This window comes from Artemia sp. Qi Xiang Cuo, chromosome 10, assembly GCF_049724085.1.
Source record: "Artemia sp. Qi Xiang Cuo chromosome 10, ASM4972408v1, whole genome shotgun sequence".
Lineage (NCBI taxonomy): Eukaryota > Metazoa > Arthropoda > Branchiopoda > Anostraca > Artemiidae > Artemia > Artemia sp. Qi Xiang Cuo.
Window position 1 is genome coordinate 70,898,448 of NC_142803.1, and position 12,713 is coordinate 70,911,160.

Sequence of the window (12,713 nt, forward strand, 5' to 3'; positions counted from 1 at the left end):
AGCATGCACTTGTCCAAAAACAACAATAATAAATAACTCCCTCATGCCTAAAGATTAAAGAAGCCTTAATGTTTCCTAATTCCCTCATCATGAATAAACAATTTCCCCTAGCGATTATGTAAATCAAGTTCTCAGCTTAAGCTAACCAAACAACAATGAAGCCATGTTTGTTTCATAATTCTCCCATCGTGAATCAATAATTTCCCCTAGCGATTATGTAAATCACAGATTAAAGAAGCCATGTTTGTTTCTTATTTCCCTCTTCGTGAATCAATAATTTCCCCTTCGATTACGCAATCAAGTTCTCGGAAATTCACTTCCCCTCGATTACGCAATCAAGTTCTCGGAAATTCACTTCCCCCTCGAGTCCTAGATCAATAACATTGTTCCCGTTAGAATTCAATGCGCATGTGCAACCTTCGCCCCGGAGTTATTACACATAGAAACATCAAATAAATCGACCTTGGAAAAAGAGGTCATTGACCCCATTAACCACGTGTTCTCCCTAATGACTCTATGCCCATATATGGTGTACTGATCGGAGATACGTTCTTTTGATAACCGAATTTTGTACTGATCGGAGTGGTACCCCCTCCTCTACTACTCACGGATGTGCGATTATTATTTATTATTATTTTTTCCCAAGGTTAATCCTATTGAACAAATGGTCCAAGAAGATCGGGAAAGGGTGCATGTGAACGGAAAATAAAATTTCACGTATCCTTTTTAAGTGACCAAAAAGATTAAAGGGCGACTAAACCCCTACCATGCAGGCACGTACGCAGGAATTTGTTTCGGGGGGGAGATCCTTCAAAACAGAAGGTAAGAGGCACATTATGTTACGCAACATCTACAAAAACAAAACGCACATATATCAAGAAAATAAAGACTCATCCTATATTGCAAATTGCATCCTACGAGCAGAGCTAAGAGCAAACTTTTCCTTGAATCTCATCCACTGATACAGATATTCAAAGTGCCAAGCCATTTAGTCGGCCTTCATCCATTCGGCTGCGAGACAGGTTTTTAGCCTTTTCATTGAAGAAAATGACCTCTCAACAAATGCTGTAGAAGTCGGAATGACACAGAAAATGTGGAGTAACGTATGAACGTTGGGAAAGATGCCTCGCTCACACTCAGCCAGGCTCTACACTGCTGTCTTTGGAAAAAGACAGGGAGCTACTTTCAGCCACTTATTCCGCCATAGCTGAAGCTTAGCCTTCATAGCGGACTCCGAGCTTGTTAGATCTGAGGCATATAACTTGATCAGTTCTTTAACATCGCCAATAGGCTCTTTTACGACAAAAGATGGGATAATTCCGCTGAGGCCTTCCAGAATAACTTTGTGCTTTTTGAATCGAGATTCGAGAGATTGTATGAGTTGGTTCACGAATGGGATGAAAAGGAAAACTCGATAGTCAAATTATGTCGGGATATCATTTGCGATTATGACGGCATTTCTCTTTCGTGGTGTGGCAATTCGTTTCGTGGCTTGGCAATGGCGTCCAGTTCCTGGCATATGCACGAGACTTCCGAAAACAATTGACTGAAGTTCGGCTCCGCCTTATTTCGTGTATCTTAAAATATTTCTGTCACAGTTTCGACACATTGAATGCACATAGCCATATCGATGTTTTCTGAGTGCAGCAGCTTAGACAAATTCAGTGTGTACCCCAGAAAAAAAAATCCATCACAATAAGGGTCACTATATAGCCCAGGCTCAGGATGTTGTTGAGCAGACTTCTGGCTTTTGACGACGCCATGGAGTCCCCATTTGTCTCTACGTCTTCTAGGGCCTTAAAGATCGGAACAACTAACTGCTTTGATATCTGTATCGCATCGTGTCTTTCGACCCATCGAGTTTCGCACACTCCTTTCAGATTGATTTTAGTGTTAGTTTTTAAGACAGCGTTACGCCTGGTACTGAAGTGAAAGAAGTTAACTGTTTCACGAATAACCATCATACAGTGCTTGATATCAGGGGTCTTGCTCGAGTGCGTCAATACCAAGTTCAAGGAGTGGGTGACACAGTGAGTATACTTGGCGAGTGGATATTTGTTCGAGATAAAAGCCTGGGCTCCTGACAAATGCCCACTCATGTTTGCTGCCCCATCATACCCTTGTCCTCTACATAGTTTCTTATCAAGACCAAGTTTCTCCATTGGAATTAGGATAAATTGACCGAAGCTTTCACCTCGCAAGTCTTCAACAACAGTAAACTCGACAAACTCTTCGCTGATCTGAAAAGTTTCGCTGTCCAAAAATCGAAGCCCTCGAGCCATCCGTTCCTGCCTTGATATGTCGGTTGTCTCGTCCGCCAGGATGGCGAGAAAGCAAGCCGATTTCACTTAATCAATAATCTTTGCAGAAGTGAGCTATCCACAAATATCAACTAGTTTGTTTTGAAATCTGTGGCTGCAGTACTGGGTATTGCCCGCACTTTTCTCAAACAATTCTTTCATTATTGGATCGGCTTTCATCTGATAGCGTAGCAAGGTCCTAAAATTTCCATCGTTTTTTACAGCCTCGACAAAGGTCAATTTCCACTAATCGTCGTCCCCACGCAGTGCAAGTCCTTGCCGTTCACACAACAGAATTGTTTATATGATGAGACGAAGCTGTTTTCTGTTTATTTCTATTTCATCTCTTTTCTTAGTATTTAAGACTTCCACCATAGAGGACTTTTGCCTTCTCACTGTTGCCAGAAAACTTTCCCCCCAAACAACAGCGTCTTTATGGTAAGAGTTTGACTGATGTCTAGAAAAGTCTTCTAGGGCGTTTTTCTAATTCACGTGAGGCTCCATGACAAGCTGCCCTAATTTTTGGTGAGACCCCCTTCCGGCTTATCACAAGTAAACAAAGCATAATATTTTCAGAAACACCCTTTTTTCACTGAAGAAAATACTATCCAAGCGTACTTATCCATCCAGCTAACTTGAAATATCCTTGTTTTTGAGCCTGTGACATGAACGGGGAAAGGATAGTCCTTGTTTGGTTTAAAATGCCTGTTCAGTAAAGTATACTTTGTTTCATCGGAAGCAAAGTATACTTCATCATGTTTATCTGCTACTACCTCAGCTTGGTATCGATTCATTGCTTGGTATCGATTCTTGAGCGGTAGACGAAGGTTCAGTCGCAACGGCAATGTTCAGCTGATCAGTATTGCCACTTTTTTCCGATTCAACCTCACTAATTCGCCGTTTTTTACCCCATAGCTGGAGAACACTGTTGTTTTTTCGATATTTTCGCTCTTGTCCTATCTTTAGCAACACTTGGGTTTCCATGGGGAGGAAAATTTCCGTGGGTGAAATTTCCACGGGAAATTTTTATGCTGTTGGGATTTGACAGAATTCATCTACGGAATTCTGTTTATTTGTCTTACTTTCTATTTACCAACTGAATTTTACATGTGGATATGTTTAAGGGAATTGACCGGGTTAAATTTTCAGCGGGTTTGGATTCCGGGGAAAAATTTCCACGGAAAGGGGGATTTCCGGAGCGGTTGGAAAAACGATTAGAATTTTAAGTCTTTTTCAAACGAAAGTATGTTAAGGAGGATTTTTCAGGCTGAATCGTCCGCAAGAAATTTTACGGAGGTTAGATTTTCAGCGAGGATTATCCGCTGGAAATTTTACGATGGGGGGGGGGGGGGGCGAGGGTGTATTTTAAATGGGAAGAACCTTCCACGGAAAAGTGTTCCGTGAGTGGAGGAAATTTTTCATGCAGGAGAAGCCAGATTTACCGGTATTATTTGAAAAACGATTAGAAATTAAATAAAAAAAGAAATTCAACTGAAAGCTTGACCTTTTTCCCCATTTTTTAAAGAATGACTTGTGAAACACAAGCAAGGGCGGATCCAGGATTTTTTTAGGGGGGAGGGGCAAAATAGGTCGATCCGATAAACTTGCGTTAGGAACAAGTTTAATTAACGCAAACTTCGTTAATTAAATAAATTACCCTACTTTAGACTACGTTAGGGGGGTGTGCACCCCCTCGCCCCCCTTAATCCGCCACTGAACACAAGGGCCGTTTAATTAGAATATGATTTTTTTTTTAAAGTGCTAAAAACTTAAGTGTGAAGAGCAAAGTATTAAGGAGGGGGGCAAACCCTTCGTATACGGAATAACTTCTATTCGTTTGAGTTTTAATGTTGCTCCTTAATTTTAGTTTAAAAAAACTAGCGTTTTTTTTAATAAAAAAACAAAACAAACCGTGAGGTTGTCACAGTCCAGTTCACCAACTCACAATCAAACAGTCCGTGGTAACGAACCGTCTCAGCCCAATAGTGACCGAAACTCCAAAAAACTAATGTTACCAATCAAAAGCTACGAGCAAGAGAAAATTTGCCAGATTTTCGAAAAAGGGGAAAAAACATCCCCCAAAACTCAAGGAATCTTAAGGAAGATCGCACCATCAGATTCAGTGTATCAGAGAACACTACCGTTGTGATTTCAAGCTCCCATCTAGATTTTTTTTTTTTTTTTTTTTTTTTTTTTTTTTTTTGTCAGAAGAACGATCACTGATGCGTCTTTATGTTTTTTCCCCAGGGGCGATTGTATTGAACCAATGGTTCTAGAATATCGGCAGAGGAGTGATTCAAACGGAAATTAAAAATTCTAGTGCCCTGTTTAAGTGACCAAAAAGATTTGAAGGCCACTAGCCCCCCTCACGCCCCTTTTTAACAAAGTCATCTGATCAAAATTTTGAGAAGGCCATTTTATTCAGCATAGTTGAAATTTTCCTATTGTTTATATATATAGTAGTTTTACTGGTAAGCATACAGACATTATCAGGGAAGGATAATTTTCTGCGGGAGGATTCTCCATCGAAGAATATTCCGCGGGAGAAATTCTCCATTGAAGGGGGATTTTCAGGTAACATTTTCCATGGAGGGGGGATTTCCGGCAAGATTTGAAAAAAGATTAGATATGAAACGAAAAACAAGTCTTTTTCCAAATGAAAGTAGGCTAAGGAGAATTTTCCAGGCGGAATTGTCCCCCCCCCCCAAAAAAAAAAAAATGGACGGAATTTCCGACGGGGATGGAATTGGGAAGCATACAGACATTTTCAGGAAAGAATAATTTTCTGCAGGGAAGGATTTTCTATCGGGAGCGAAGTTTCCGGAGATGAATTTTCAAGGGGAACTTTAAGCAGGAGAATTTGCCGGAATTCCTGTACAAATTATTTTTAATTGTCTTACTTTCTCTTTGGTGACTAAATTTTCATGTGGAGATTTTCCGGTGAAATTTTCTAAGGGGTTGGAATTGTCTGTTTTTTCCATGGGGGGGGGGGGATTTTCTGCGGAAAAAATTTCTCCATTGAAGAATTTTCCGCGGGAGAAAAATTTCCATTGAGGGGGAAATTTTATGGAAAACTTTCCATAAAGTTTGCCTAAACTCGTGACCTACCTAGATCGTCTTTACAGGCCAGAAAATGCCAGCATGCCAATACTCCCCAAAAAAATATGGAATCGTTTTCAGAGAAAATTATGCATATACAATGCAGATAAGCATATAGAGTTGCTCGTTCAAAGAGAGCATATATATATATATATATATATATATATATATATATATATATATATATATATATATATATATATATATTAGGGTGGTCCTTATTTTTCAAGGTAGGATTTCTCCAGCAGGCACCCCCTAATCTTGTTTCTATGGTTAAAATACCACAGAATCCCAAAAAAGAGCCAAATATATTGACATTAAGAGGTCCCTACCAGAGGTTAAAGTTTTTGGTTACTGCATGCTCATTGCTCAATGCTGCATGTCTTGCACAGTTTTCAACAGTCAACCCTACACTATAGTACAGCATGGTAGCTTTCTGAACTGCTGGACTTATTTACTTATTTATCTGCAGGCTCCCCACAATGCATTTCAACACAGGACGCCATTTTTGTTGTATGCAATGTGAGTGAAAATGCAAATTTCAGGTTTTTTTTTTAGTTTTATGAACTGCAATATATTAATTATGCTTCACACTGACACAGGTAACTTTATTAACCGATACTTGGTTGCAGATACACTGACACTGACACAGCAATGAGTGACGGCATAGACTGCATGGTTTGTATAAGTGACAGTACTGATGCAATATTAAAACCGATTATAAGAAGTGAAACAGACATATGACTCATCAAGCAATTATCAGACACTCTGATTTCAACAAAACTACCGTCGAAGAAAGAGGTCATGGCGCTATTCTATCACTACAAGCAAGTGACGAACAAGACAGTCTGTGAAGCAGCACATTCCACAGCCAATGACGTTCTTGCAGTTTGGACAAAGGCACACATTCCGACGAGGCTCAAGAAACATGTGGTAAACAAAATTCAGTGTCTCTTTAAGGAGTATGACAACCTGAAGAGAAATAAAGAAAACAAAGCTAAGCGTTCTGAGACACTGAAAAAGAAGGAAGAAGATTGGAAAGTGGGCCTCGACGTTTTGTTTGACATTTCCCACGCCAATGCAATGGAGATGATACGTATTCAAGAAGACCGTGAGTTTCTGTTATCGCAGCGGGAACCAGGACGCTGGGGAAAGATGGGCCGTATCGACATAGGTTTTAGAAATAAAAAGAGCATCATCTCAGAAAAGGAAAGAGTACCATGACATAAAAATTGAGAAGGAGAGGCAAGAGAAAAAGAAAAAGGGACACTGGAATCATCATCTGACAGTGACACTGACAGCAAAAAAGGTCAAGAAATTAAAGACCCTGAAAAAGAAGATATAAAACCATCAACCTCAGCAAAATGTCAAAAAAGAGGACGAGTATACATATTGGATGACAAAATGTCAGCCTGTCTGGATGTGGCTAAAGTTAGTGACAGAAGTGCTGTATCACTTCTTGTTCCGACTCTGCAACACCTTGGTCATGATCCTGCTGAATACAGTGTCAATCACTCTTCAATTCGCAGAGACAGGATGAAGCAGCGCCAGGCAATAGCCGAAAATCTACAACAGGAGTTTAAACCAACAGTTCCTCTAACTATTCACTGGGATGAAAAACTCCTAGAGGATATATGCAGCAGACATATTGTTGATCGCCTTCCAATTTTGGTCTCCGGAGCAGGTGTAGATCAGCTTCTTCGTGTTTCAAAGCTAGCCTCGGGAACTGAACAAGCTTCTGCGGCAGCAGTTTTTAAAGCAGCTGTGGCTTGGAACATTACAGATAATGTAAAGTGCATGTGTTTTGACACCATATCTGTCAATTCCGGTCCAAGAAATGGTGCTTGTATCCTTCTGGAACAAAAACTTGACAAGGACATGCTTTGGTTTGCTTGTCGAAATCATATCTTAGAAATAGTCTTGCAAGCAGTGGTTCTTCATTGACTTGGTCCTAGCAAAGGCCCAGAGATAACAATTTTCAACTGGTTTAAGAACACCTGGCAGTTTATTAACAGAGCAGACTTTCAGACAGCTTCATCAGATGAGTGTGTGTTTACAACTGTTTCATATGTAATCACAGATATCATAGCATTTGCTGAGATGCAGACACGACTGTATCAACCCTGTGATGATTACTGTAAGTTTTTGGACTTGACAATCATATTCCTTGGTGGCACGCCATCAAAGAGAATCTTGGTCAGAGCTCCATCTGGGCTGCATCGAGCAAGGTGGATGGCAAAGGCGATCTATGCGCTAAAGATCTGGATATTCAGAAGTCAGTTCAAACTCACGAAAAGGCTCTTGCTGATATTTGTCAATTCACTGTGATCATCTACGTGAAAGCATGGTTTCGGGCATTGTCAGCACCATCAGCCCCTCGCATTGACCTCCAACTTCTAAAGGACATTTACAGCTACAGAAAAATATCAGAATCGATATCAAAAACTGCCTTGAACAAAATAATAAGACACCTATGGTACTTATCAGAGGAATTGGTGGCACTCGCCTTCTTTGACGACGAAGTATCAAATGACACAAAACATCATATGGTTACGGCTCTGCAAACATCAAGAGCAGAGCACCCTCTGAAGAGGATAACAGTGGACCCGCTGACACTCGGGGAGAAGAAGTAAGAAAACGTTGTCACGCAGAATACCAACAGATTCTTCAGCATTACCGGACTGCCTTCATCATTCCTAACTAAGAACATTGATCTGTGGTCAGTTGACGAAGACTACCAGACAGTTAAAAATATAGTTCACAGCATGAGGGTAATCAATGACATTGCTGAACGTGGTGTTGCACTGATGGATGACTATAACAAACTGCACACAACATCTGAAGAACAGAAACAGTTCCTGTTGCTAGTTGTTAAGGAGTACCGACAGCATTACAGTGATCAAATCAAAAAGACACTGATGAACCAGTCTGAAGCCCATATGTGAACTGTGTAGTTTGACAATTGAAGTGACTGGACGCTATTACTATTGCTGGACACTATTGCAAATCACTTATTTTCTGTTTAGTGTACAGCAACTCAACAGTCATGTTTGATATTATTTAATTAAACGGCATTATTGTGCGCTTTTTTTTTTTATCAAAGCTCGCTTACACATTTCTAATAGTTATAGTAGGGACCTCTGAAATTGAAAATAATGCTAAAATGTTTGTTATTATTCAATTATAGTCAGAATGGAATCATTTCAGACCGTGCCCCATAAAAAAAGAGTAAAAAAAAATTTTTCCATCTCTTAAGGACCACCCTAATATATATATATATATATATATATATATATATATATATATATATATATACTACTACTACTACTACTAACAACTCACCGCAGCACCAAGCCCCCTGAGGCCAACACAGCTACGCACGCTCCTCCTCCACCCCAGTCTATTCAAAGCCTCCTTTTTTACACCCGCCCACGAAGTTCCCATTTCCTTTAAATCTTTCTTTATGACGTCCTCCCACCCCAGACGGGGACAACCTGCTTTCCTTTTAGCCCTAGATGGTTGGCCGAAAAGAACAATCTTCGGCAATCTGTCATCCTTCATCTGCACAACGTGCCCTAACCACCTCAACCTTTCTTTCATTATAGCCCTAGAGAGCGGTATTGAACCACATTTTTCGTATAGCCTATTGTTTGAAATACGGTCAATCAGCCGGGTACCCAGAACAATCCTTAAGCAATTTCTCTGGGAAACATCTAGCAAATCTTCATCCGCTTTTTGGGGCGTCCATACTTCAGAGACATATTTGACCAATGTCATCACTGTAGCTTCTAAGAATCTCTTCTTGCTTTGCAGAATTATCTTCCTATTCTTCCAGACTTTTTTTTAACTGTGAAAGAAAAAACACCCTGAGCCTTGGATATTCTATATTTAACATCTTCACTGCTCCCACTATCTTTACTAATGATACTACCAAGGTAAGTGAAGCAGCCCACCTGATCAATCTCTTCAATGCCCAACCTCCCCTTTTCATCTTAACTTATTCCTAGACTTAGTGCCTTAGTCTTCATAACATTAATTTTCAAACCAATTTTAGCACCCTGAACTCGCAAAACCTCTAAAACCTGATTGATTTTGCTTGTATTTTCTTATAGGATTCTTAAATCACCAGTGTAATCTAAACTCATAAGACATTTTCCTACTCATTTGATTCAGTGGTCTCCCCTTGCCATTCTTCGCTTCTTAAAACAAAATTCATCAAAACAATGCATATAAAAGGGGATAGAACACAACCCTGCTTAACTCCTGATTTAATGTCGCCCCTTTCTTAACAGCCCCTTTCATATACGGAATAATTTCTGTTCGTTCTAAGATTTAATGTCGCTCCTTACTTTCAGTTTAAAAAACTTTTTTTTTATTTAAAGGCTGCGAAAGCGGGGGGTTTGGGGGCGGCAGCCCCCCAACTGTGCCTCCTAATCCCTGTACGTTTTAAGGTTCGACCTTGTAACTCAGCCTCTTTAACTCTTTAGAAAATTTAGTTTTTTTCAAATAATTTCTGCACGTTTTTGTACAGTTTATTACTTATTATTGCTTGACTAACTGTTTGCTGATCGTGTCAGGAGTTATTTAAAAAAGAAACTGAGTTTCTTTTTTAAACTGTCAATTCAGTATATAAAAAATTTTCTCTGACGGTGAATCGAACCCAGATTTTCCGCCTGACAGTCAGGAGTCTTGACCGCTGGACTAAAGAGACATAATTATAATTGTTTTTTAGTAAAGTGAATCTATTTTTTAAAGCAAGCAAATCCCCATAAAACTTGATATTTGGTTTTTGGAAAACAGGGAAGGAGTGATCAGATTGAGCTGAAATTTCGAGGATAAGCTCCCAGGCCCCAGAAAAACTTATCCTCTAAATTTCAGCCCGATCACACAACGTTAAAGGGGGGTTGTGGTGGGAAAAATTAACGTGGGCTATTATAGGAAAACGAGGTTTTTCGTAAATTTAAATTCGGGGGATAATTTTTTCGGTCTGAAAATATCAAAAGGCACTAATAGGTCAAATTCTGCTTCGATTGAGTCCTCATTCCCCTAGATCAGATGCCAACTGGGGCCTGTAGGCGAGGATAACAAAAAAAAAAAAGAGAAATGAATTTTAAGTGGCTGTATTTGGTTTTTTGTAAACAGGGAGGAAGTGATCAGATTGAATTGAAATTTCGAAGATAAGCTCCAGGGCCCTAGGAAAACTTAACCTCTAAATTAACGTCAAAGGGGGGCTGTGGTGGGAGGGTCGAAACTTCCGGCCCAGTTTACCCCATGAAGACAAAGTCGGAGGAGGATGAAATTTTGCACGTTTCTTAGTTTGAGCTTGGGCTACAAAATGCGATCACCGCCGTTTCTCTGCGGCCTCTAGGACCTGAAATCGCTTAACATTGTGGTGGGTCGCCTCTTTATAGAGGCACAAGTGTGCCTCCTTCATAAAGTCGGAGGGGGGTAACAGTGGGCAAGTGTCTGGGTGTCAGCGTGGGCGAAAAAATGCGAGGACTAATATCTCTCTGCAGCTACTAGGACCGGAAATTGCTTGCGGAATTTTATAGAAAAACAAATCCATGTTTTTGCGGGCAAGCCCGCTAGTAGCGGGTTCTTATAGGAAAACGAGGTTTTTCGCAAATGTAAATTCGGGGGATAATTTTTTCGGTCTGAAAATATCAAAAGGCCCCAACAGGTCGAATTCTGCTTCGAATGAGTCCTCATTCATCCGGATCAGTTGCCAACTGTGGCCTGTAGGCGTGGCTAAGAAAAAAAAGAAATGATGAATTTTAAGTGGCTATATTTGGTTTTTTGAAAACAGGGAAGAAGTGATCGGATTGAGCTGAAATTTCGAGGATAATTTCCCGGGCCATAGGAAAGCTTAACCTCTAAATTTCAGCCCAATCGAACAACGTTAAAGGGGGGCTGTGGTGGGAGGGTCGAAACTTCCGGCCCAGTTTACCCCTTGAAGATAAAGTCGGAGGAGGATGAAATTTTGCAAGCTTCTTAGTTTGAGCTTGGGCTACAAAATGCAATTACCGCCGTCTCTTTGCGACCTCTAGGACCTGAAATCGCTTAACATTGTGGTGGGTCGCCTCTTTATAGAGGCACAAGTGTGCCTCCTTGATAGCAGTTATGCGCTATTGTATTTCTTAGCATTGGACGTGATCGTCTCTTACTAGGTTGCAAGCTACCGCTTTAACCCAGATCACCTAGATATATACCTAATTACAAACAGGAAAAAGCCTTAGGCTTTTTCTTCTTTGGAACAATAAAAGACGATGCTTCAAAGAGTCAGCAATAAGGAGACGATCAAGTCAAGTCCAATGTGTCATCAGGTTGGGGTGTCCTATCTTGATTATTTGTTATTAAGCTCGGCTTTCCTATACATCTTTTATTACAAACGAAATCTTTTTTACATCTTTTGCCTCGATTATTTGTTAATAAGTTGGGCTATCAAGTTGGACTTTCCTACGCATCTTTTAGTATAAATGAGCTACCCTTCAACTGCCACCTTCTTCCAAAGTTGTTCAGCTTGGTAGCGGAATATCCAGTCTCCAGAGAACATTCACATTGAGAATTGCTGGATCAATCTAGTTGACCACATGGCTTATCTTGGGCTCCTCATTGTATCTTTAATAACAAATAATCAAGATAGGAAAACCCATGCAGTTGGGCTTTCCTATGCTTCTTTTGCTACAAATGAGCTACCTTTCAACTGCCATCTTCTTCCAAAGTTGTTCAGCATGTTAGTTTTTCTTCTTGTAGGTCTATACTGTACCATAAAGGAAAACTGTTACATCATCAGAAAAGTAAAGACTACACTCTGTCTCCTTTGTATTCCATAATATATACTACCCCTCCATCATATTGTGAGCAAGTATAGATAAAGAGTAAAAAAGAGGTTAATGTCTCAAGTGGCAATAGGGTGCTTTACTTCCATTGGTTTATTTTTGTTATGTATTTTCGCAAGTCATGATATTCTTTAAGCTAGTTTCATGAAGAGACACCACCTTTATTAATCGTTATTGCATTTACCTGTTGCTGCTAGCAACGGGTAAAAAAAAAGAAGCAAAACTAAGTAAAAACAATGAAATACATTTGTTTCACAACATTTTTTTTCATTTTTTCTAGTAGGCTTTATATTTCTCTGTGATCTCAACATTTTTGCAGATAACGACGCAAATGTCCCAATTTCTGCGGAGTAATTGTCTGTAGTGTCCTGCTATCGGAGCTATACAATATACAATACTTTGACGATTCCAAAGGCAGTATTTTAATAGATTTTACCGGGGAACAAAAGAAATTAAAAAAATGGAGTTTTTTTTA

General features: G+C 39.8%; 1 protein-coding gene and 1 pseudogene across 2 annotated transcripts in view; one reads left to right on the forward strand and one right to left on the reverse strand.

Moving 5' to 3' along the window:
• The window catches only part of LOC148948119 (uncharacterized), a 119,341-nt gene that overhangs the window by 42,687 nt on the left and 63,941 nt on the right, over nucleotides 1-12,713 (forward strand). The gene's annotated exons all lie outside the window — the stretch shown is intronic.
• LOC148948120 (52 kDa repressor of the inhibitor of the protein kinase-like) lies at nucleotides 1,593-2,588 on the reverse strand (annotated as a pseudogene).